Source organism: Lonchura striata, chromosome 1 (assembly GCF_050655825.1).
Source record: "Lonchura striata isolate lonStrDom1 chromosome 1, ASM5065582v1, whole genome shotgun sequence".
NCBI classification, from domain to species: Eukaryota; Metazoa; Chordata; class Aves; order Passeriformes; family Estrildidae; genus Lonchura; species Lonchura striata.
Genome location: NC_140703.1, coordinates 57,178,372 through 57,201,333, shown reverse-complemented (window position 1 = coordinate 57,201,333; position 22,962 = coordinate 57,178,372). Strand labels below are relative to the sequence as shown.

General features: G+C 34.9%; 1 long non-coding RNA gene across 1 annotated transcript; it reads right to left on the bottom strand.

The window, feature by feature from the left end:
- Nucleotides 1-1,305: 1,305 nt before the first annotated feature.
- Nucleotides 1,306-22,927, bottom strand: LOC146768683 (uncharacterized). Its single transcript, XR_014954308.1, has 3 exons — nt 9,294-22,927; nt 8,847-8,935; nt 1,306-8,195 (listed from the first exon to the last, which is right to left on the bottom strand). It is a non-coding gene; the product is annotated as an uncharacterized LOC146768683 (long non-coding RNA).
- Nucleotides 22,928-22,962: the final 35 nt, after the last annotated feature.

Sequence of the window (22,962 nt, the reverse complement as noted above, 5' to 3'; positions counted from 1 at the left end):
ACGTATGTCTAGCAATATTAGAAACAAGGCTTCTCCCTCACTTTTATTATTCTGAAATAATACATTACAAATAGCTTCTCTGAAATGAAAAAAATTGCTGATATAATGTAATGATGAATACATTTTTACAGAGCTTTATGTGAAATCAACCTATAGCAAAGACTAATTCAAAAATGCAATTTAATACAGCTATTTTTATTCTTAGAAGACATGACATTTGTGCTCTGAAGAGCTGTCCACTCTCTTCATTGAAGTATAGAACCTTCCCTTAAAACTGCACAATGCTGAGATTTCAATTCTTGAAATCCTTCCTTTCACAACATGGTACTTTTCCAAAGAAGAGACTGGCAGTTGAAGAGAACCGTGGTGATTTCCTGCTGGAGAACATTGCAACCAGTCAGGGCCAGCATTTTGTTAAACCTTCATAGCACCCCGTGATCACAACAGTAGTGGATGTCAGAGGATGATGCTTATGCTACCCCATGAAATGAATGAATTCTGTTATCCAGATGCCTTCATTTTTTTCTTTATAATGGTAACCACTGCATCTGAAATGGAGGAAGCAAGTTCAGGGGCAGTACTACGTAACTTAAATTGTTTTACCATGCTTGCTTGCAGCTGCTTGCTTAGGGAAATATAAGTTTGTGTCATGTGTTGGAAGATGTGCGCTTATCACGACATCTCTTTTCCTTGTTTTCTAGATCTGTGGCAAAGAAACTGCACAATGAAAATATGAATTGATTGACTGTGTGTGACTTTGAAAATATTTGCCACAGGCTAAGGGTGCTCATCTGCTTAAATATGCCTATATGTAGCCAGATACAGGCAGTTGTCTACTGAGTTTTCTAACACTGAGCTGCTCAGTCATGAATCAGCTCCAGCTCAGAAGCTATCTGACTTAATTTGTGAAATGCAGTGTCTCATCTAAAGTAGCAGCTGTAAAAATATAGAAAATGAAGGAAGTACAGATCTGCTTAGATCCCTGTCTTAATTGTGATGGTGAGACATGTAAATAGAATTAGGGTCATGAGCACTTGTGATCATCAAGGACTACTCAGCAGATTGTACTAAGCAAATCTAATTAGGAAAATTATTAGCCTCCTACTCAAATGCTTTTTTTCATCATGTAAGACAATTTAGGCTTTTTCATCCCATATGATTGTTGTGATACATATAGCAGTAGCAAAGTTTTACCTCAGATGAGGCTCATATTTTAAAGAAATAATTCAGTGTGGACAATATATGGTTGTTTGTTAATAACCTTCATGATGAAGAACAAAATTGAGATAATTGTACTTGCTTGACATGTTTTTGAATTGTTGTTGTTTGATACTAAAATGTTGTGTTTAACAACCTATGCTGGAAATCACAGTAACCCACAAAGAAACACTCAAACCTTCTCATTTTAGTTTCACTAATGGCTTTTCTATAACACAGATGCTTTTATATGCTCCTGTTCCATCAAGGTTATTTTTAAAATAGTGGAACTTTCTTTCAAAAGTGTAGTGTGGTCATCTGCAACTTTTTCAAACATGTGGTATGCAGAACAAATACACAGTTTGTTCTGTGTATTTTTTTTTTTTTTTAATAAAAGCTAGGCACTTAACTTCAAATGGAAAAGGAAGAAAGGGAGAAACAGATGAAGTTATTTCACATCACAGTACAAATAATGATAAAAGGAATAAGTGGCAAGCCAATTTAAATGCAGCTGAATGTAGATAGTATGATTCAGTAACCGAGAGAAGGATAAGTCAAGGGCATACTGTACTCATTATTAATACTTAAGATCCAAGTCCCGTAAGTGGTTTCATTAGTTCATCAAACAAAATGAAAAAAACAAACCAAGTCAAAACAAAAAAGGATTTGTTTTTGTAATATCAAGTTCCTTCAGAGACCAAAGAAGCCTAAAAATAATACTGAAGTGTTATAAGTGTGTGTTAGTCCAAACATCATATATTATTTTAATGGAAAACACTTAAAAATTAAATATAACTTTAAAGAACAATGTACTTATTTAGTTCTTGCACCTCAATGCTTTCCAAAAGACAATGTTGTTCTACTTGAGTAAGGTTTCTTTTAAAGCCTTTTTTATTCAACATAGCAAGCACCTGGGGAGCACTTGGAACAAAAATAAACTGATCTCAGAGACATCAAAAGGGGTTTGGTTTTTTTTTTTTTCCCAAGTTTATTGGAGAACATAGCAAAGTAAAATTTTAAAATGGCTTACATAAGACTATTCTCTTCAAACCTGCATACTAATTATACATGTGCACTTCTGCAGAAAACACATGGTAGTTTCTGGACAAATTTCTGGACTAAATATTGCTTGGAAAAGATGCTTGTGAAGACAGTACAGATCTTTTCCTTTTCCTCCTACTCCTGTGATGCGAGATAATCTCATACACCAAGGAACAGTGATGGAGAGAGGGAGTTTAATTTAACTGGATACTCTCAATTGCTGTGTAAATGTTACCATTGCTGACCTTGGCAACAAAGGGTGATTTCAATCACTAGTTGAAAATGACAATAAGAGCTGCTCAGACTTAAAAAAAAATTTTTTTTTTTTCAAATCTAAGATAGGGTAGATTAATCTCCTTACTGCATTGGCTCCTACTGAACTGCATGTTACATGTGAATGGATGAAATGGCTACCACCTGCCCTTCTTCCCTGATTTTGCTTCCCTAGAAACATGTTTTGTTAGCCGGCAGAACTTTCTGATCAGCCACTGTTCCTTAGGTTGTTTCATTAGGAGGAGACACAATTGGCTGCTGCTCAGTCATTGGACTAAATTATATATTGTAGTTGTTTGAGATGTTGGAGAGGATCAATGTGGACAGGTCAGGGCAATAAATGCTTTAGCAAACTTGATTTCAATGGCTAATGTTAGTCAACGTGGGAAGTAACAGGCTTGTAACAGTCGGCATGAATACAGCTCCATCAGTATGATCCTTCCAAGGTGTATGGATTAGCCCTGCATAAAATACAAGCTTGTCTGTTAAACCTATTGTGAGCAAAGACATTCCTGGGTATCCTGCTAAATCCCAACGTGTTAATTGTGACTGACAAGTTACCTAGGGTCCCATCAAGAAGAAATCCTTCAAAGCAGGTATATCAGTCCTGACTGCAGTTACCCCCGCTATCCTCTTAGAAATGTCACTAGGCTACTCTATGTATCATCTGTAAAGCTGATCTTTCCTTTGGTGAAGAAAGGAAAAACAGATCTTTTGTTAAGCACTGAGAGCTAGTCCCTTCAAGGACTTATGGATCAAATGTTGAATGAAAATGTTGAGTCCTGCTTCCTTCTCTGAGAGAGATAGTGCACAGAACTGCACTAGCAGTCAGATGGTACCCTTTAGAAAATAAAGTTATGTAAAGAAGGGAAGACACATCTGTGACACAAATGGGAAACAAATTACACCACTAGCCAGTAGGTGACTGGCTGACACCAAGTGCTAACAAAAGAGGAGCTTTGCTGCACCATAGGAAGATGCTGTCTCTGAACACTTCAGCACGGAAGAAGAGGATAAAGATTGTCATGATCATCTGGTTGCCTCATGTCAATAAAGGAGCGGCATATAAATTCACTTTCCTTTTTAGGTACTCATTGAATGATGCAATTCTTGCATACAATTTTTTATTGTGCTGGTAGGATTATTTTATTTTACTTACATTTATTTTTCATTTTCATATAATTTTATTTGGACATATGTAATTCCACACCTCTCTCTTCACTTATATAAACTCAGGCATCCGCTTTAATGAAACTTGTATCAATATTAAGAGAAACAAAGTCATCTGCTAAATAAATTTTAGAATAACTTATCTTTGCTAAGGGAATAAATTTACAAGTGCCATATGTGTACTGTTGGAGAGACTTTCCATTTAGATTTCAGAATTTAAAGGACAGAGAGCATGAGGTGATTCTTTCTGTGTCTGAACTCCGTCTTGCCAGTCCTCCTGGCCATTGTGATTATTGGCAGAAATGCCTGGTATAGGTTTCCCAGGGAGAATGGAAGGGGAAAAGGAAATTCCTTACTTCCTCCTTTCTTTATTCTTGGTAAAGGCATTCCATTATTTCAGGGTTTTTTCCTTTCCCTCCAAACTCTATGCATTGTCTTGTCCAAACCCCCCAAAAACATCCCAGCAGAGAAGTGAGTAGGTAGGTGGCCTGAGATAACAATGTGGTGAAGCTGAGGGTTTTCCTCTCTTAATGAGAAAAAGACAACTCTAAAGCAGACTTTTATACTCTGCCTTCTGCAGAGTAGGAATGACTGTTCTGATGAATTGCCCATCACACTCAAGATTCTCACAAAACTGATCAAGATACTAATTTAGATATTTAAATGTTAACATCACATTTGACCATTAATATATCCAACTTGACGCTAATACTCCAGCTGTCTTATTATTAGCTTTTTTCCTAGCTGTTTCTCACTAAAGCATACACTCCAGAAATGAATTTTCTCATGATTTGATGCCATTAAGACATGACAAGGCTCTACTTCAATTTCTTCCAATTGTTAATCACTCTTAATGTTAAAAAAAAAAAAAAAAAATTATCCAATCTGTGTTACTTCAATATCTAGTTCTTGGGTCTTTTTAGTATTTTTTTATGCCATTATAAAGACTACTTCTGTATTCAGTGTTTTTTCTTTCCAGAGATACTCCACTTACTATAATCAAGGCATTTCTCTTGTCTTTGATCACCTAAAAAGAATAATTTCCTTAACTTTTTCCCTTATAGAATAGCTCGCCAGCTTGTGAATAATTTTTAATGCTCCTTTTCCCTTCTCTCCAGCCTTTGACATGTTTTTTTTCCCAGATGCACTTCTTGCCTAAGTTATCAGCTGAGAGCAGAGTTTTTGATGCATTCTGTCAAATGAATGAATCTCCCCAAGCATTTTCAGAAGATTATTTATAAGTATTGCTGTGTGAACTGCAAATCAGCAAAGCATGCATGGGTAATTAATGCCCATTTCATGTGAAATATGAAGAGTAAACATCATTAATTTGCTTTGCATAAAAACCTTTAAAAATCAGCATAAATATTTAATACTTTTTCATTCATATGGAATTTCTTTAAACGTGTCATCTCTACATTTAAGGAATATGTCACTCAGTATCATACATACTGTGCATAAAAGGGTGACCAAATAATAAAACAGTGGCCACTTTTTTTTCTGTAATGTGTAGCAATGGATTATTCTTTTGTAATCCTAAACTTTTAGAGGAAGAAGCACTGCTGCTTTTCACAGAATTTGTTGATATTAAGAGTGTTTAACTTCAGAAACTGTGAACAACCCCCTTATAAAATTAAGATAGTATGTAGAAAATAGTAGCAGAAAAAAAGACTCGCAGAAAGATTAATGAAAAAACAAAACGATGATTCCTTCAATTTTCAGAAGAAGTCCAAAAATGTTCACTTTTTGGATGTTCTTTTAAAGGAAATTCTAAAAGTTTGGATGTCTATACAATTGATCCGAGGAAGTTATTCCCCCACAGACCTACCCTACTCCTTTTATGAATATTAAGTATCACACTGAAACATTACAAATGGGATTGACTTCTTGAGGGGCTGTGGGATAGAAACTATCTTTCTTTTCACTCCATTTACTTCTTTTGATGTTCCATCAGTACAAGCAACATCCTCAAAATGGAGAAACAAAAACTGGACAATTAGAGTCAGAAGCACTTGTGCAAAATAACAAAGAAAGATAATTTAGAAATAATAAGAAATAATAAGAAAGAAAGTACATTTACTTGTTTTCTCTCAAGTCTAAAATTCAAAGGGATTTTCTGAAGCCTGACCAGTTTTTCTAACTTTGGAGGCAGCTGACAGAGCAGTTGTGCACATATTGAAACCTGCAGATTCTTCAAAACTCTTGGCCACATTGTCTTTTCTCCCTCCCAGGCTGAATAGGTATCCCATACGCTTAAATGCTTGCACTTCAAGCCTTTCTAACTTGAAGATACTCCTTTTCTTGAGTGTGGTAAAGAAATCACAGAAGTCTTGGATCTTGGTCTAACTTCAGCTATGTAAGTAAAAGCCTGGATTGACAGTGGACTCCTGCATGTGGACTGCTAATTTAAAAAACTGTAGAAAAGAAACAAAACAACAAAATGTTAAAATACAGCTAGAAGACTGAGAATGTTCATAATCAAAAGAAATTAAAATTGTTTTCAGTGATAGAAGGCATATTTTGCAGGAGTCTCTGCCTTCAGCTATTTCCCAGCTACAGGCAGTAGTTCACCAGAGATGTAAATTTTGAGTCTAATGGCCACAATATGCAAATATATTAGGCTTGAACTTAATTGAAACTCATTAGAATAAAGTCCAAAAGTGAGTAACATTCAGAATTTTCCCAAGGTGTTAAAATAACAATTTAATTTTCCAACATGGCTAGACCTGTCTTACCCTCTCTTGGTGTATGCAAAAGGATCCAGCACCGAGGAAATAAACCACCTTATACACCTACTATGCTCACTTACCATGCTGTATTCTGTTTCATTAATGCAGTTTTGTAAAGAAGCCATCAGTACCCTTGTTTGACTATGTTATACTGTTCTGCTGGATAGAAATGGGATACAGTGATGTTTACCTTTGGAAAAAACTTACAGAATTGGACAAGAATTTTCTATATATTATAAATAGCAATAGAGACTCCCACCAGATGCGCAAGTATACTTCAGCCTCTGAGTTCTGCACCACTCCAGGAACCACTCAACTTTCTGGCTTCTAGTTCATGAAATGTGCTGAGTTCTTTAAATGAAGCCTTGTATTGGTGTGGTGGTCATCTCTTATTCCAAATATTGCATTGCAGGATGCTAAAAAAATACTGAAATATTAAATGTAAATAGGCCATTCTACTCCAAAATATGAGAAAGCTATAGGTATTTTTATTCAGTCAATTGCAAATGAAATTATTAATACATGTAAATATATTTCTAATTCTATATACAACTTTTATTTTTTTTTTTTTAATAAGCATGTGTAATTCCTGTAATTGCATATTTTCTGCTTTTATTTTTGGTAAATGTCTGAGCATACTAACTGAACTGTGGAATTCAGAGATGTTGACTCTGTGCCTGCAGCACAAAACAGAGCCAGTAATTCAGTAATGGAAGAAACTACCCTATATGAAAGATTAAATGGATAAGACAATGTTTAAAATATTTATTTTTTGTTTCCAGAGACTTTCAAAACAAAAAAAAAAATAGAAAAGAGAAAAGCAGCCATATGAAGAATAGTATTTGTGAATAACCTGCTTCAGATGATATACTAAGGGTCACCATTCCATTTTGGTCAGGATATAACAGAATATATCCTAGCTCTAAAAAGAACACTTTCTTCACCACTCAAATTTCACACATTTTTCTAGAGATTTATTTATTTTTTTAGCCCACTGTAACATCTGGTGTAAGAAGTTGTTGGAAAAGTATCCTGGTTTTGATAGACCTGTCATCTGCTCTGTTCTGACTCAATTTATGTTCCACCTGTTTTGTCATACTGAATCACATTTAACATCTCTTTGAAATGTTGGTTAATACCCATCCAAATACTAATCATAATTTGTATAATACACATAAATAAAAAACTGTAAAATTTATTTTATGCAAGATTGAGAAGCTCTTTTGTCAGAACTGAAAGTGGCATATTTTTTTCTTTCATATATTTCCAGTAAAGATTGATTTTCAGAGAAGACGTAGCCATTCTAGCTGATATGTGAAGACATTGATATGCTAATATTTTATTCTGAAATAGGTAGAAACATAGTGTTAAACCAGAGAAAGAATAATAAAATCAGGGAGGCTCTTGTGCAATTAGCTGGTAGAATGATGCTTCCATTTATTCTGAAGAGGTTCTAACTCCTCAAGTTATTCTAAGTTAATAGATTTCTTTTCAAAGTAAGCTTCAACTAAGTCAGAATAAACATATCTGAATTTAGCTCTGAATGTTTTGATAATTTTTTAAATGGAAGGGCATTCATTGTTGGAGGGTTATATTGAGTCATACAATGGAATAAAATGTCAGATCTGAACATGTGTATTTATAAGCATTTTTATCCAGAGTTACACTATTTTTCATGTATCCTGTCTTCTTGTAAATTCTTTCTGGTATTACCAATGTAAGTGCCTGGTATTTATTTTTTATACTTTGCTATATCCAGTGTCATATGTCTGCGTTGTTCATACTCTGCATAAAGAAAGAAAGGAACATAACGAATTTAAGTCAAACCTAAAATAACAGGCACAGAAAAGAAAGCCAAGAAGGAATGCCTTAGTGTTTCTTATGATCAAGTAACAAATTATCACTTTGGCTTTTCCTCCTCATTAGTGAGGCTAAATAGCAGTACTTTGCTGCCAATGGGTAAGTAAGAATTTAGTCTCACTTTACATGAAGATGAAAAGTAAAACCACTTTGCCATGGCCCAGGAGCTGCAACAGACTGAATAAAGAATGAGATAAATAATGCAAGCCACCTAAACTAGGATTTTTTTATTAACCACATTTAAATATTCTTTGATCTTGCTCTCTGACTCCTGCTCTCAGTACCATGTGAGAGACTGGCTGGGGGCAAAGCTAAAGATATCCCCCTGAAAAAATAGATTGTTGTCTGTGATCATGGAATATATTAGCAGATATTCTATTAAAGTGAAAACTTGCACATCCTTGCAGTCTCCAAACTGCTACTGCTTATGTGAAAAGCAGAGTGAACTGTAGCAGTTAAAGTGCTGGATTGAAAAAAGTTGCGAATTGGGTTTCCTTAGGCTGTCTAGTCCTGACGTACTTTTTGCAGGGGGGGGCTTAACATTTTCCTGGTTTGCACTTTAGCTCAGTTTCTCACCTGTTTCTTAGTGGTTGTAACTTTGATTCCTACTGTCAGAAGATCTATGCCATGGATCTCTTGCAGGTCAGACCTTTTCTTATTTGCATCTGTAGAAACTATAGCAGCACATGATCAAACTCTTCCAGGACCTGGATCACCTCATGTTCTCCTATTCTTCTATGGAGGATGGGTGTTGATTTTATTTTATTTGTCTTCTGTTCTTTATGACATGTTGAATCTAGATCTAACACCATCTTACAATATCTGGAGGATGCTGTGGTAAATGCTTGACTAGAGCAAGATGGATAGTATAGCAACAGGATAAATTAGTATAGAAACAGTTTCTTCCCTATCTTTTTCCCCTCTAAGGTCATCTATTTTCGGTTTCTACATAGGATGGATTGAGTAACTTGATCATTTGAAAAATCCTTGTTTCTCAGAAAAGAAGAAAGCAAATCACCTTACCTGGGTTGAAATAGATCTGCAAATTTATGAGTCATGGCAGTGAAGGGGAGCAGGGAGTTTCTCTCTTATTCAACACAGTTCTCCTGTAAAATGTTACTAAGTATACAGAGATTATTGTCTCAAGAAATACTCTTACAGTGTGAAATGTCATGTTTTTTTCTCACGTTGCTTCCTTTTTACTAGGTTATATTTATATTTAGACTGATAGGCTGTTTTGGAGATTTTTGCATTGAAGTGTTTTATAAGAGAAGTGTTCCAGAGATGGAAAAGAAGACAAATCTATTGAAAGCTACAAGGACATTACCAGGATATCCAGAGATGCAGTTAGAAACATCAGTGCTTAGTTAGAATTTAAATTAGCCAGAGTTGTGTCAAAAACAGCATCAGCAGCAGAGATAAAGAAGTCATCATCCTACCCCACTCAGCATTTGTCAGGCTGCATCTGAAATTCTTGCTTCACATTTGATCACTGCTATGCAAAAAAAGCTGCAGACAGGTTGTAGGAGCTCCAGATAAGGGACACAAAGATGATGAGAGGCCTCAGAAATCTGATGTAAGAAAAGTTGTGAGAACTGGGTTTATCCAGTCTTGACAAAAGAAGGCTTAGTGGAGACCTTCTCACCATGTTCCAGTATTTCAAGGGTGCCTCCAAAGAATACAGAGACTGCCGTTTTCACAAGAAGTCACAAAGAAGAGACAAGGCATAATGGAAATAAGTTACTTGTGGGGAGATTCTAATCTCTGGACAGGAGAGTAATTTTTTTTCAAATTGCAATTCCCAGCCATTGCAACAATCTCCAATGGAAGTGGTGGCCTCCCAAATGTTGTATACTTTTACAGTTCAGCTGGACCAGTTTCTGGGCCATCTTGTCTAGACTGTGCTTTTGCCAAGGCAATTTAAACCAGGTGGTCCTTGAAGTCCTTTCCAACCTCACATTTTATGATTGTAAGATTCTATAATGACAATGGCTCATATGAAATGTTGAATAAAATGAAGCTGTTGTGGTTTAAAATGTTATATCCTCTCATCGATAACTAGCTAGATAAAAAATAAGAAAGGGGCACAAGGTAAAAAAACAAAAAGCAACACCACAAATATTTTTTTCCTGGTCCTATTCATTCTATTTATAAATTATCTGGAAAAGGGAGCAAGTAGTAAAGTGATATTGAATGGCTGGAAGATAAAACATGAGTGGAAATTCAGTGTCAAAATAATGAATGTGTGGGTAAAAAATAATTTATTATATACAAAAAAACTGAGTCCTGAATTATCTATTATGATTCAGCAAAGAGCTCTTGCTGTCATGGTGAATAACTCTTTGTAAATGTTAGCTCAGTGCTCAGTGGCACTCAGTAAGGCATGCTAAGAATTATTATGAAAAGATTAGAGAACACAAGAGAAAACAGCATTATATCAGTGGATAATCCCATGATGAGTACACATCTACAACTTTCTGTGAAGGTCTATTCAGGCTTCCACTTCCTTAACTTCAAAATATATGAAACTTGAGAAGGTGGTTTGGCAAGGATGTTAGGAGATATAGAAAATTTTGTTATGACAAACAACTAAACAGGCAGAGTGTGTAGCCCAGAAAACAGAAGACTGGACAGACTTTTGTGATAAAGACTTGTAAAATCATGAATGGTATGAAAGCAGTGAATAGCACATAGACTGGGGGCAATTACTATTTCATCAAATGAAGTTAACTGTCAGGTTTTGAAGAAAAAAACAGGAATTACTTTTCCATATAATAAATTATTACACTGTTGAATTAATTGATTCAAGATGTCGATGCCAAAACCCTCAAGGGAGTTCAAAAGGAGTATCAGAAAAATTAATGCAAGAGTTATTCTGCACAAGGAGACAGAAATACATTAACCTTAGGAATCCCTTGCTTGCAAAAATGGACATTGTTAGCAGAGGTGATATATCAGACCAAAAATAAACCCAACAATCTATATTTATCCTAATCTCATGGCTTTTCCCACTGGTATCTGCTAAGTTGCCACTGTGGGACAAAGATAATTACAAGGCTATTTGGCTTAATCAGTACATACATCCCCATATCTTATAGTCTTAAATGCTCTCTCAATTCTTTCTGACACTACCTGCATGACAAATCTGTCTCTTGGTGACTCAGTATCTTTGGAGTGGTATCTGTATATACTCTCTTCAGAAATGAAATGTATAGCTCTATGACTACAGAGTAAAGGCTTTGTGAGCCATGCAGAGTTTGCAGAAAGAGGTAAATGCATTCTTTCTTGGCTTAGAAAAGACCATTTGTTTTCTTATATCCTCTGCTTCCTTCCACCTACCCTCAGTATCCTGACATGATTTGGAAATATAAATATTCTCTAGATCTCTGTTTATTTTGAGTTTACAACATTTTCCACTATAGTTTCTTGCCCTATTTATATTATGGACTAACTCACTATTTTAGTGTATAAGAAGTACATTATATGACCTTTAATGATGGCCTTTAAAGAGCCATTTCTTCTTTTCTTATAGTCTGATGTAAATTTATTTTAGAGGGACGGAGGAATGAGAAAGACCTCTTGGGCCCTGGGGTTACCTTATGGATCCCTTCGCATCCAGTCCTATCTCTGCTGCTGTCCCACAGATGGAGCACAGAACTATGTTACAGGTAGCCTTGTCTCTAATCCCATCTCTGGGCTCGTATCCAGCTGGTCCAGATTAGTCATCCTGGGTGGACCCCAGATGTGACTGCTTACATTGATTGTCTGCCTCTGTGGATGGCCCCTGTGGCTGTCCCCAGTGATGCCCTGCCCAGACCCTGCCATTCTGCACCTATCAGCAAAGGCAGCATGCAGCCTGTGCTGGGGAAACCTGGGAACCCTGGGCTCTCAGCTCATCCTCCCTTGGAGACCAGCCCCACTCAAGCTGCTGCCTGAAACTTCAGTTCAGTAAGATGAGAATTAACCTTGCCAAAATCCTTTAAATATAAAGATATATATTCATATATGAGTTTGAAATTCAGTGCTTCTAACATTCTATGATCTTAATACACACTGATTTGAATTTCAGGTGACCAGACTTTCATCTTGCTCAGGGTTCTGCTTGAAAGAATCACACTTACTCCATGAGACTTGTTTATTGAACAGCAATATTAACCCAGAGTATTTAAGTTACATCATTGTTTCATAAGCTCACCCTCTAGAAATGCAGAATACAACACTTTCTTCTCTGCCTTTTCTGTTTAGTTTATGGACACCCAGGTCTGAGAATGTATATGGAGAAGAAAAAGTGTGATCTTTCAGATTTTACCACAAACTAGAGCCGTAAGATAATAAGAAACCTTAGTTTATAAAACTTATTTAGAAAATGGTAATAAACTGCATAAATATTTAAGAGAGCTGATTGATATGGGCTAGAAGTAAATAACCTGCTTTGAGCATTAGAAGTAAAAGACAATAACAAATTTGTAAAAAAAGGGATTATATAAGCACAAAGCTAAAAGCCAAATCAAAAAAAAAAAAAAAAAAAAAGAAAGAAAAAAGAGGGGAGTAAATTCTACCAAGACTTTAAGAATGGAAAAAAATATATTTATATGGAAGAAAGGGAAACTAGAAAGGAAGTTTGAAGTAGAACAAAATCCGTAGCATTAAGGAAGAGGCATTTTTTTTTTCTAAGGAGTGTAATGACCCCTATATAGTATACTATATTTAACAACACACAAATCTAGAATATGTCTTTATTGGAAATTTCTGTAACACATTTTTCTATGTAAGTTACAGTATAGTTAAAAATCCCTTTCTGTTCACATAATTTACCTCTCCCATCTGCCTTTCCATCTTCCCTTTTTTCCCCTTTCCTTCCCCATTTTTGTACCCTTTCTCATAGATAGTTTCCTGCAATTTTATATTTCTGGTTTATATGTATTGATTAAAATGTGGAAAGTATTGTTGTGAATTCTTGTGAATTTCAGTATTTTCATAATAGAAAAAACCCAAGCAGTTCAATTAATTTAATTTCCTTTATATGTATATAACCATATAATCAAAGACTTCACGGTAATCAGGAGAAGAAAAAAAAATGCTAAAGAAAGAAGAAACTTTTTCAGTTATACAACATATATGCTTAGAGAATTTTATTTTTACATTATACTGTTCAATTTAGTATTTACAAGCTCTTTTCTAATAGAATTGTTTAAATGTCAGAAAGAGTATATTAACAACAGTGAATAGAGACTGCAAAGAGTGCAAAGCCAGAACATACACAGCCAACACAGAGAAAGGATTTTTGAATTATTAAAAAGAAGAAAAGCAAGAGGGTAAGTTAATTTGTGTCATAGCCAGGTCACTGTTCTAATCATGATTTCAATCCCATGTAATGCTACCTCTTACTTTATTGATGTGGTAATTGTTTCTGTTCATGCCACAGAGAGAACAATAATGCCCAGTTAGAAAGGTGAGCAGTCTAGAAGCAATGCTAACTACATGCTGTCCACACAATTAAATAATTAAATGTAATTTCAGATACTCTAGTTTCCAGAATGGTTTGGTCAGAGGTAAGACAATATTAATTGCTCTGCAAAATAAGAAGAGAAGGATATTTTCCACTTTGGAGCAATAATAGACAAAGTTGCTTTAATTCTTTTTACACTTACTGTACTTTCAAAAAAAAAAAAAATCAAAAAAATAAAAAAAAAACCCAAACCACTGTTCAGCTGTCAGATGCATTATATTTGCTCTAAAACTAATGGTTCATTTCTTAATAAAAGCTGTCTTTTTAGACATCTTGCAAATAAGCAGCAAATTAGACATGAATACTAGTTTGTCCTGGAGTAATTTGGAAGTGTTAACAGAAAAGCTGAAGTATGGTGAGTGCTAGAAATACACAGTAAAATATAGTAAGGAACATTTATCTGTCCCAAGGTGCACATTTTATTTTCTGCTAGTGAGAGGAATGTAATGTTCTTGTCATTGCCATTGTGAAAGTTTTTGATGGGACAAGTAACAGCAGCACTCCATTTATTTTCATTGCTGTCTATAAATATATAGTATGATTGCTGGAAGTACACTGATGGAAATTATAATAATTATTCGATTTGAGAAGCACTTTTCTCACCATGCTCTTCAGCACAAGTTGTATAATGCAATAATTATGACTTTAATGTCTCTTTGTGATAGAGACAAGTTGACAGATTTTGTGTGTGATGGAACACATTCCATAATTACATTGTCTCCTATCTAAATCTAAGGCCTAATTTAAAAAAGAAATTAAATTTTTTAGATTAATGCAAATGTGTTACTAAAGTATTGTTTTAAAGACAGAAAAAGTTAATACTATACATTAATACATATAGTAATTAATAGTAATAGTAATTATAGTAATAGTAATAATAGTTAATAAGTTAATACTATTTGATAATTGATAAAATTATTTTAGAATAACATTTTCCATTCATGCAGAGCTGTGCAGGGTAATATTTTCCTTCACAAAGACACATCAGTGAATGAACCATCTGTGTTTCTATCACCCTTAGTCCTGTCCATACAAACACCTTTCTGTGTTTTGTATTATCATCTTCTGTCAGAATGATAAGGTAAATTATCAGTAATTTATTCAGGAGACAGCAACAAATTATGAGCAGAATTAGGATTACAATGAAATCTTTTCTTATCCTTTTATAAACATCAGACTATGTCTTTTTGTTTTCATTCTTCAGAAGATATAGTCAGAAACCAGTTTTGAAAATGACTTTATGTGCATATCATGATAAGTGTATCATTCAATATCAAGTTAAACATATTTAAAATTATGAAAAATTATTTGAGACATGCACTGTAAACCAGAAGCAACATTTATTTCAGCAAGATTTGTTCATGAGCAAAGTATTGCTAGAACCACTGATTTCTCTGTGGATTATTTTCACTCTGGTGTTTCCTTTTTTGTTTTGTTTTGTTTTTTGTTTTTTGGGGTTTTTTTTTGTGGGTTTGTTTTGTTTGGTTTGGTTTGGTTGTATTTGTGTGTATGGAAAGCTAATAATAAATTTAATAATCTAATAATCCAAATAAATCTCAGGAGATGGTGATGAATATCCACTAGGGAAATTTTAGTAATGAGATTTTTGTTCTCAGAAAATACCATTTTCCCCAAACTAGGCCTTTTGCTGTGATGAATTGGTTTTAATAAAACACTCTATTCTATGGATAGAATATTTGTGAAGGAAGAGACAAGTGATACCCCAGAATAATAAGTGACCAGATAGTAAGGATATTTACCTGATGTAGAAGATCTGGATTAAATTCCTTCCCTAAGGGATTTAATACTTTCATACTTTATGTGTCCTATCTATTTAGTTATTCAGAGGCCAGAGTCACAGTGCAGTGTATCTTTACCACCCAGGAATTTTTCTAAAATTCAAAACACTCTGGTGAATTGGAAACAGTATTTCCTTCTCATTCCTCCCTGTGAGGAATGAAGGTAAATTTTCTTAGAAGATTAAAAGTGACAGTAGACTATATTCTGATCGATTTAATATGTATTTTAAAACACAGAGGAATTTTAAAATGAAATCTGATCATATGAAACTTCTGCCAAGGAACTGATCATGCAGTGGTTTTTTTTTTGTGTAAACCAGTTTTTTGTGCCTTGGCCTTAAAAAGCAGGAGAAAGAAGAAATCTCATTTCACCTTGTTGTGAGTAGTAGATAAATTTAGAATAAAACCTGTATGTTCCTGAAATACTATGACTTGGGTGAGATATGTTGTTTTATAACCTTAAGTATATTTAATCAAAATAAATTTGTTTTGGTTGCAGGTAGCAGCACTACACTCTATCATTATAATGAGGTCACGGTTGAACTTAATTAATTTTACATGGATATACTGTTTCCTTTGAAACTTCTGGCTCTACTAGTGAGTATTGATGGATGATAGATGCAAACTTTCCAAATGGGCTAAGCAATAAAGTTCAGTTGCAAATTAATCCCTTAGAAATAAATTAAATTTTTAATTCTTAGACAAGTAGCACGATTTACTAAAAACCCTTCCTAAAATAAAAACAGTCCCCTTGAATAATAACCTCGGGATAAAACCTTTAAAGATTAAGAATTTTCCCGAATTTCTGAAGTTTTAATCCACAGAGTAGAAGGTTTCATTCCGTCTGTATAAGATTAGTTTATTGGAAATGGAAGGCTTTGGTATATCCTAGTTCAGTATGTCAGTTCCAGACTGATTTTATTAAAGTCAGTAGGAATTTTGTTGTTAAAGAATATCTCCTTTGTTTGGGCTTCTTTGTCATTGCAGTTGCAAAACATTCAACAAGGTAAAAATAAGAAAAAAAAATACTCTAAACATGTAGAAAAAACAAAGTGATTTGGGAATAGGCTTCAGACTCTCTAATTGTAGAGATCTTGTCTGAGTTAGGGAAAGTTATTTGCTATAGAGAGAACTCTTGCCAAGTTCCCTCTACAGCAAATAGAAACACACAGACAATTTGAATGAGTGATTTGACTGACCTACTCTTGGTATCTTCTTCATCAAGTGAACTGCATGTTCACCCTGTATGTGCCTAATCCTCTTCATTTTAACTATACTAGAATCTAGACTGCTGTAGGTGTTGCCATGGTGAAAAAAATTTGAGGAGCTCTCCAATCAGAAGAGAGGTACCTGGTTGCTTTTTGTAGATGATCACTGAACTGCAATATTTTAACTTGCAAGTTTGGATTTAGAGGTGTAAATCTTTAAATCTAGTTAGCATCACGTCCCTCAGCTGAATGAAGCTCCTGTAAGAAATTTGCCTAACTCAGAGGTTCTGAGCAGATGATTTGGAAGTAGAGTGTGGCTACACAGGAATGGATTTTTCTATCACCCTTAGTCCTGTCCAGCTTTTAGATTAATTCACTTCTAATTAGTCTTAAATAGAGGTTAGAGTGAATGGACTGGCTGTAAGTCATCTGACTGCTAATGGCTTACAGAAGAGTACTGTTAAGGGTAAGATTCAAAACTTAATTTCCTCTAAAGCTTTTATAATATTACCTCCTCCTTGTAATGCCTTATCTTGCACCTTCATTTTTCTCTGTTGGATTCCTGCCTCTGCTGATTCAGTAATTGAAGAATGTTATTATCCCATGCCAGATGGGTTGGAATAAGATGATTTTTAAGGTCCCTCATCCAGAGAGTGGCTGAACACTGGAACAGGCTGAATGTGTCTGAGTTCAAGGAGAGTTGGAAAATGCTCTCAGGCACATGGTGTGGTTAGTTCTTGGAGTGTCCTGTGTAGTGCTAGGAGTTGGACTTGAAGATCCCAATGGGTCCCTCCCACCTCAGCATATTCTATGATTCTGTTATTATATTAACAACACATTGAGATTGTTAATTTCAAATTGATTGGTTGATAAAAGTTCATTACCAAATTAAAAAAATATTACCAAGAAAATGTGATTTTAAAGCATTTTTGTACTCTTTTCAAAATTGAAAATGGGCATACTTAGTAAAATTTCCCACTTTCTTTCTTTTTATTTTCTTCCTTTTTAAGGATTAACATAGTATTTGTGAAAAAATCTCAAGATTAACAAGAGCAGACATTTTGCCTACCAAAATTATTTAGTTTACATCTGTCATTTTCTTCAAAAATTGTGTGCATTTTAAAATTATTGACAACTTTTAACACATATAAAATAGTAAATACTAACTACATTATACTTCAACAACTATGAGTTATGCTGAAAATATTGATTTGAATTACAATTAGGTGAAATATGGTGGTCCATTAAGCAAAATGGTCCATTTTAATCAACTGACAGAATGTATGAAAACACTTTAATAAAACCTGGATTACGTGCACAGCTTGTAGATGATGACAGTGATGTTGTAGGGCAGAGCTTAAGTAGCAACAGGTTTATGAGCTATAAATACAAGAAAGGTAAAAAGATCCTTTAAAGAAGAAACCTCACTGGTTTTTCTTTCTCATATGGTTAATGGAAAAATTGTATTAGTGTCTATAATTTCTGATGTTAAACCAGAGTGCCATGCTACTTTGATTCAAGTTCCCTGCAGGAAAGGAAGGAAGAACACATAAAAAAAGAGACTACCTCTGAATTTATGACTAGATAATTATAGAAGAACAGGAAAACATCTGTTTCTCTTGTATGCTTCTCTTGTTCTCTAGTCCACAGATCTGTTTGGGAAGAAATATGAAATAAACCCACAGAAGGACATTTAAATCCATTATTTTCACATGGGGCAATCCATTCCCTTGCTGCTCTGCTCAATTCCTTGAAATTAGAGCATTGCTCTAGGTTTCTAGAATGTTCTGGAAAACTAGGATCTCAGTAGCAGAACATACTAATATCTAAAGAAAGCACACCATTGTTTGCATCATCTTATTAGAATTATGGGTTTAAAAAAAAAAGATCCTCCCCTTGTCTTCACTCATCCCTGAAGTAGGGCCATGAAAATGGTGAAGGTCTGTGAGGGAATGCTCCTTGTGAGGAGCAGCTGAGGTCACTTGGTGTGTTCAGCCTGGAGGAGACTGAGGGAGACCTCATTGTGATGTTCAGCATCCTCCTGAGAGGAAGCAGAGGGACAGGCACCAATATCTTCACTCTCATGACCAGTGACAGGACTCAAGAAAATGGCATGAAGCTGAGTCAGGGGAGGTTTAGGCTGAATATTAGGAAAATGTTTTTCACCCAGAGGGTGGTTGGGCACTGGCAGGGCTCCCCAGGGAAGTGGTCACAGGACCAGCTTGACAGAGTTCAAGAAACATTTGGAAAATGTTCTGGCAGCATATAGTGGTATTCTTGCGATGTCTGCACAGGGCCATGTTTTGGACTCAATGATTTTTGTGGGTCTTTCCCAAATCAGCATATTCTATGATAATATGAAAGAAAGAAAATGAGAGAGAATCTTTCTTAGAGTCCATTGGCCAGATCACTCACTTGAATATCACTAAAGATCTATATTCTAAACCAGTTTATTTTCAAATCAAATGGAGGCATTGAGGAGCACATTTGAGGCATACATTTTAGATTTTCATAGCTAAACTAATGGAGAGACTAAGGGAGTAAAAACTTTTGATAAGTCCATCAGCTGAAGAATAACTTCTTGTTAACTACTTAAAAGAAAATAAATGCAGAACCAAGCTGCAGCCCACCCAACACTGTAGAGGATGATGGAGCTCAGAAACTATGGCAGATCCTCAACAGCTATCTACTTATTTTTCTCTACACACATATGATCATACAGTGTCTTACAAAAACTCATACGTGCAGAACAATAGATGAAGCACTCTACAGTATCTGCAGACAGACATATGAGATTGTGAGATTGCTTCCTCCTGACTTTTCACTGTGTGGGGTTTACTGATTACACAAGATATTTTTATTTGATGTAAAAGCTAGTTATTACTGTTATTTAGCCATTAATTACTCATTTCCTTTTATCCTCCTATCTTTATCTTAACCTTGAATTAATGTTTTCATTATTCCTTCATTTAGAAAAATCACTTAATATTCCAGTATGTAGTATAGCAACTATAAATATATTCCTTTATTTATCCAACCACAAAGGAAAGCCTAATTTGGTACAAAGATCAGCAGCAAATTAGGAGCTTTCATTGTCATCAAACAAAGGAACGGGAATGAACAGGCAAATAAAGCACCTCATTGATACTATTCTTTCCCAGTAGATAAGACATCTGAACTCTATTTAATAGTTTATTCTAAGTACAGTATCAGTAGAAGAGATTAAGAACACCCAGTTACACTAAATAAAGTGGGCATTAGACCATTTTCTTTAGATATGGATTTAAATGTCTATGTGCAAAAAAAAAGAGTGAATACCAGTCTTCCACAGAGGGAGAAAAATAAGTAAATAGGATAAATAATAAAAGAGAATGTTATAACATCTTCTCTTCCAATAGTATTCCCTTGCTTCCTAACTTTTTTGAAAGAAATCAAAACTTCAATCTTTCGTGAACTCTGAAATGTTATTAGTATATGTTTGTGTGGAAAATGGCCTTTTAATTCCAGGTCAATGAAAAACTAATTTTATCATTTTTAAAAATATTTTTCTCAACTTGCCTTGTAAGACTTTAAGTCAGGCAGATGCACCCCACAGACAGGAAACTCACTGTCCCTTATCTTCTTTCTCTAAAGGCATCCTTTCTGATTTCTAGCATTTCTACCCAGCTAATGCAGTCTTTGAGAACGTGATTTTTTTCCTCTGAAAGACCAAGTCTTTGTCTATGATGTGTTGTGGATACACTAACAGTATGATTGTTTTCAGCAATGCTAAGTCTTGTCTTAGTAAGCATGTGGTTACTGACAACTAGAGTGAAGTGATACCATCAAACAAATATATGTTGCTTCATTTTCAGAGGAAAAAAGCAATTATTGTAAATCACAGAATTGCATGATGTCCCTCACAGACTCAAGATAAACCAAGATACACACTTCCATTTGAAAGTGCTTATCACCTTACTTCCTCAGGTTTTCACGTCCGATAGGAAAATGAGAGCCCCACTGTTCAGCTAAAACACAAAGGGAAGCAAATTGCCTGTTACAGAGATCAGCCGTGAGACTGGAATGAAAATAATTAAAAGCTGGCTTTCTACAACGATTTTATTAAATTTTGAATCATTGTTATAAAAGCTCAATAAAAAGAAGAGTTGGCTATGTTTGATGCCAATTTAAAACCATGATTTATTTTCAGTGGATAATAGGTGAGTAGGAGCAAGATTTTATTGTATAACTGCAGTCATTTGTTTCATTTGAAACTCTTGAGGATTGTCAAAGTATTTCAGAACAGCTAAAGGGACAACGATAAGGCCAGTATATAACCAGTGACAGTACTGCTTGTTGGAGAAATGGCAGTCCCACAAGTGCAATAGTTGGATATTGTACCTATCACTTCTGAGTTAGTTCAAGTCAACCAGGTCAATTACAGAGCACTGCTTATGTTCCTCTGCCTAATATACCCATTTATTGTAGTCATCTGCCCAATAATTACTGAGTGTTAAGATTCCACTGAATTTTTCAGTGCTATCCATTGTCCAGTTATATGCAGCTGAGTAGAAATTTATTTCCAATCTATCCTGCCTTGTTTTCCCATCTAATGCACCAATTTACCTCACCTACAGAGTTGAGAAAGAAAAGCCCTGTATGAGGTGCTTCCACATGAATGATGGGCAAAAATCCTTGCTCTAATCCTCCCTCCTCTGCATGGAATCCACAATGGCCCTGTTCTGAATTTCAAAGAGTGGTTCCCCTCAGTTTAACCAAGGTAGATGAAACTACCAGAGAGCCAGGCTGTTCAGAAAAAGTGATTAAACTATGAGTTAGCAGTAGGAGGGTCATTTGTGCAAGAGACAAGGCTTCCAGACAGACTAGAATAAAGTTGTACAGTTTATTTGCTGAGTTGAAATGTATGTCTACAATTTAGGCTTCGTGCCATATAGCTTTCATGTGTGTCACACATCTGTATGCATGTATGCCTGCACAACTAAACATGCATGAACATTAATGCTCACTAGACCCCTGTGCTTGTACTTTCCATCAGCTAATTCTGCAGGGTGAGAAGAGACAGAAGAGATTACTTGCTTAAAATTTAGATAAAATGAAAATTTCAATAATGTGCAAAGTTATATTGACACATTTGTATTCAGTTTACTTCTCTAGAAGTAGTTCTACATAAGGAGATTGATTATGGGGAAAGGTCATTTACACATGTATGACAAACCATGTCCTTCACTATTTTTTTATCTTATCCCAAGGAGTATTCCCAGTGACTGATCTTTTTTTTCCTCACTGCCTACTTTTTTACTCTAAGTATTCAATAATTACAGTGATTGTTAACCAGTGATTGTTAACTAGTAGTCATATCAATTAGTGAATATGTAAAGAAAGGGTATTCACTATTTAAAATCTGTCCCTGTAGTCTAGACAACCATAGGTTTTATTGTGATTGCTGCAGCTCAAAGTTCGTATCACACACTTTGTAATAAAGTGGTTTTCTTTGAAATTCTTTGAAAATATCACTTGTATTTGATTTCAGATACATTAACAGATTAGTTTGTTCATCTAACCATTCCACTAACATGGGGAGGGGGAGAGAGGAAAAGAGGTGAAACAAGGTAATATAAAATCAATGTGTATCGTAGTGTCAAAACATCTAGCACCACGTCACTACATCAAGTGTGCCCCTTGTTCATCAGAAGTTACAAACACACGATATTTAGTGCAATAAGTATGTTTAAATCTCAGGTAATTGTACCTGACTGTTTCAGGTTACATTTCAGAATGTCATTCAGCTTTGATCTAGAGATACCAAATGTCTACTTTTACTCCTTTATTTTTTCTACAATAGAAAGTGTGTTGTGTTTAGAACTTCTTTTCAATGGAATCAGTCCATTATTTCTGTTAAGAAAATTAAATAGACTAACTCTCCAGTCTCTCAAATTAATTAATTTGCTCTTAATTTCAAAATAAATTTGTGACTTATCTACATATCCCTGATTTTTACATGACTTTTTTAAATGTAACCAAAAAAATGGATACAATGTTTCAGCACTGTTCTAATGCCTTGTAGCGAATACTATTATTTCTCTATTTCTGTTTTTACTTTTCTGTTTGTGAAAGAACAGAAAAGAACAGAACAAGAACAGAAACCTGCCCCCCCCCCCCCCCCCCCGCCCAAAACC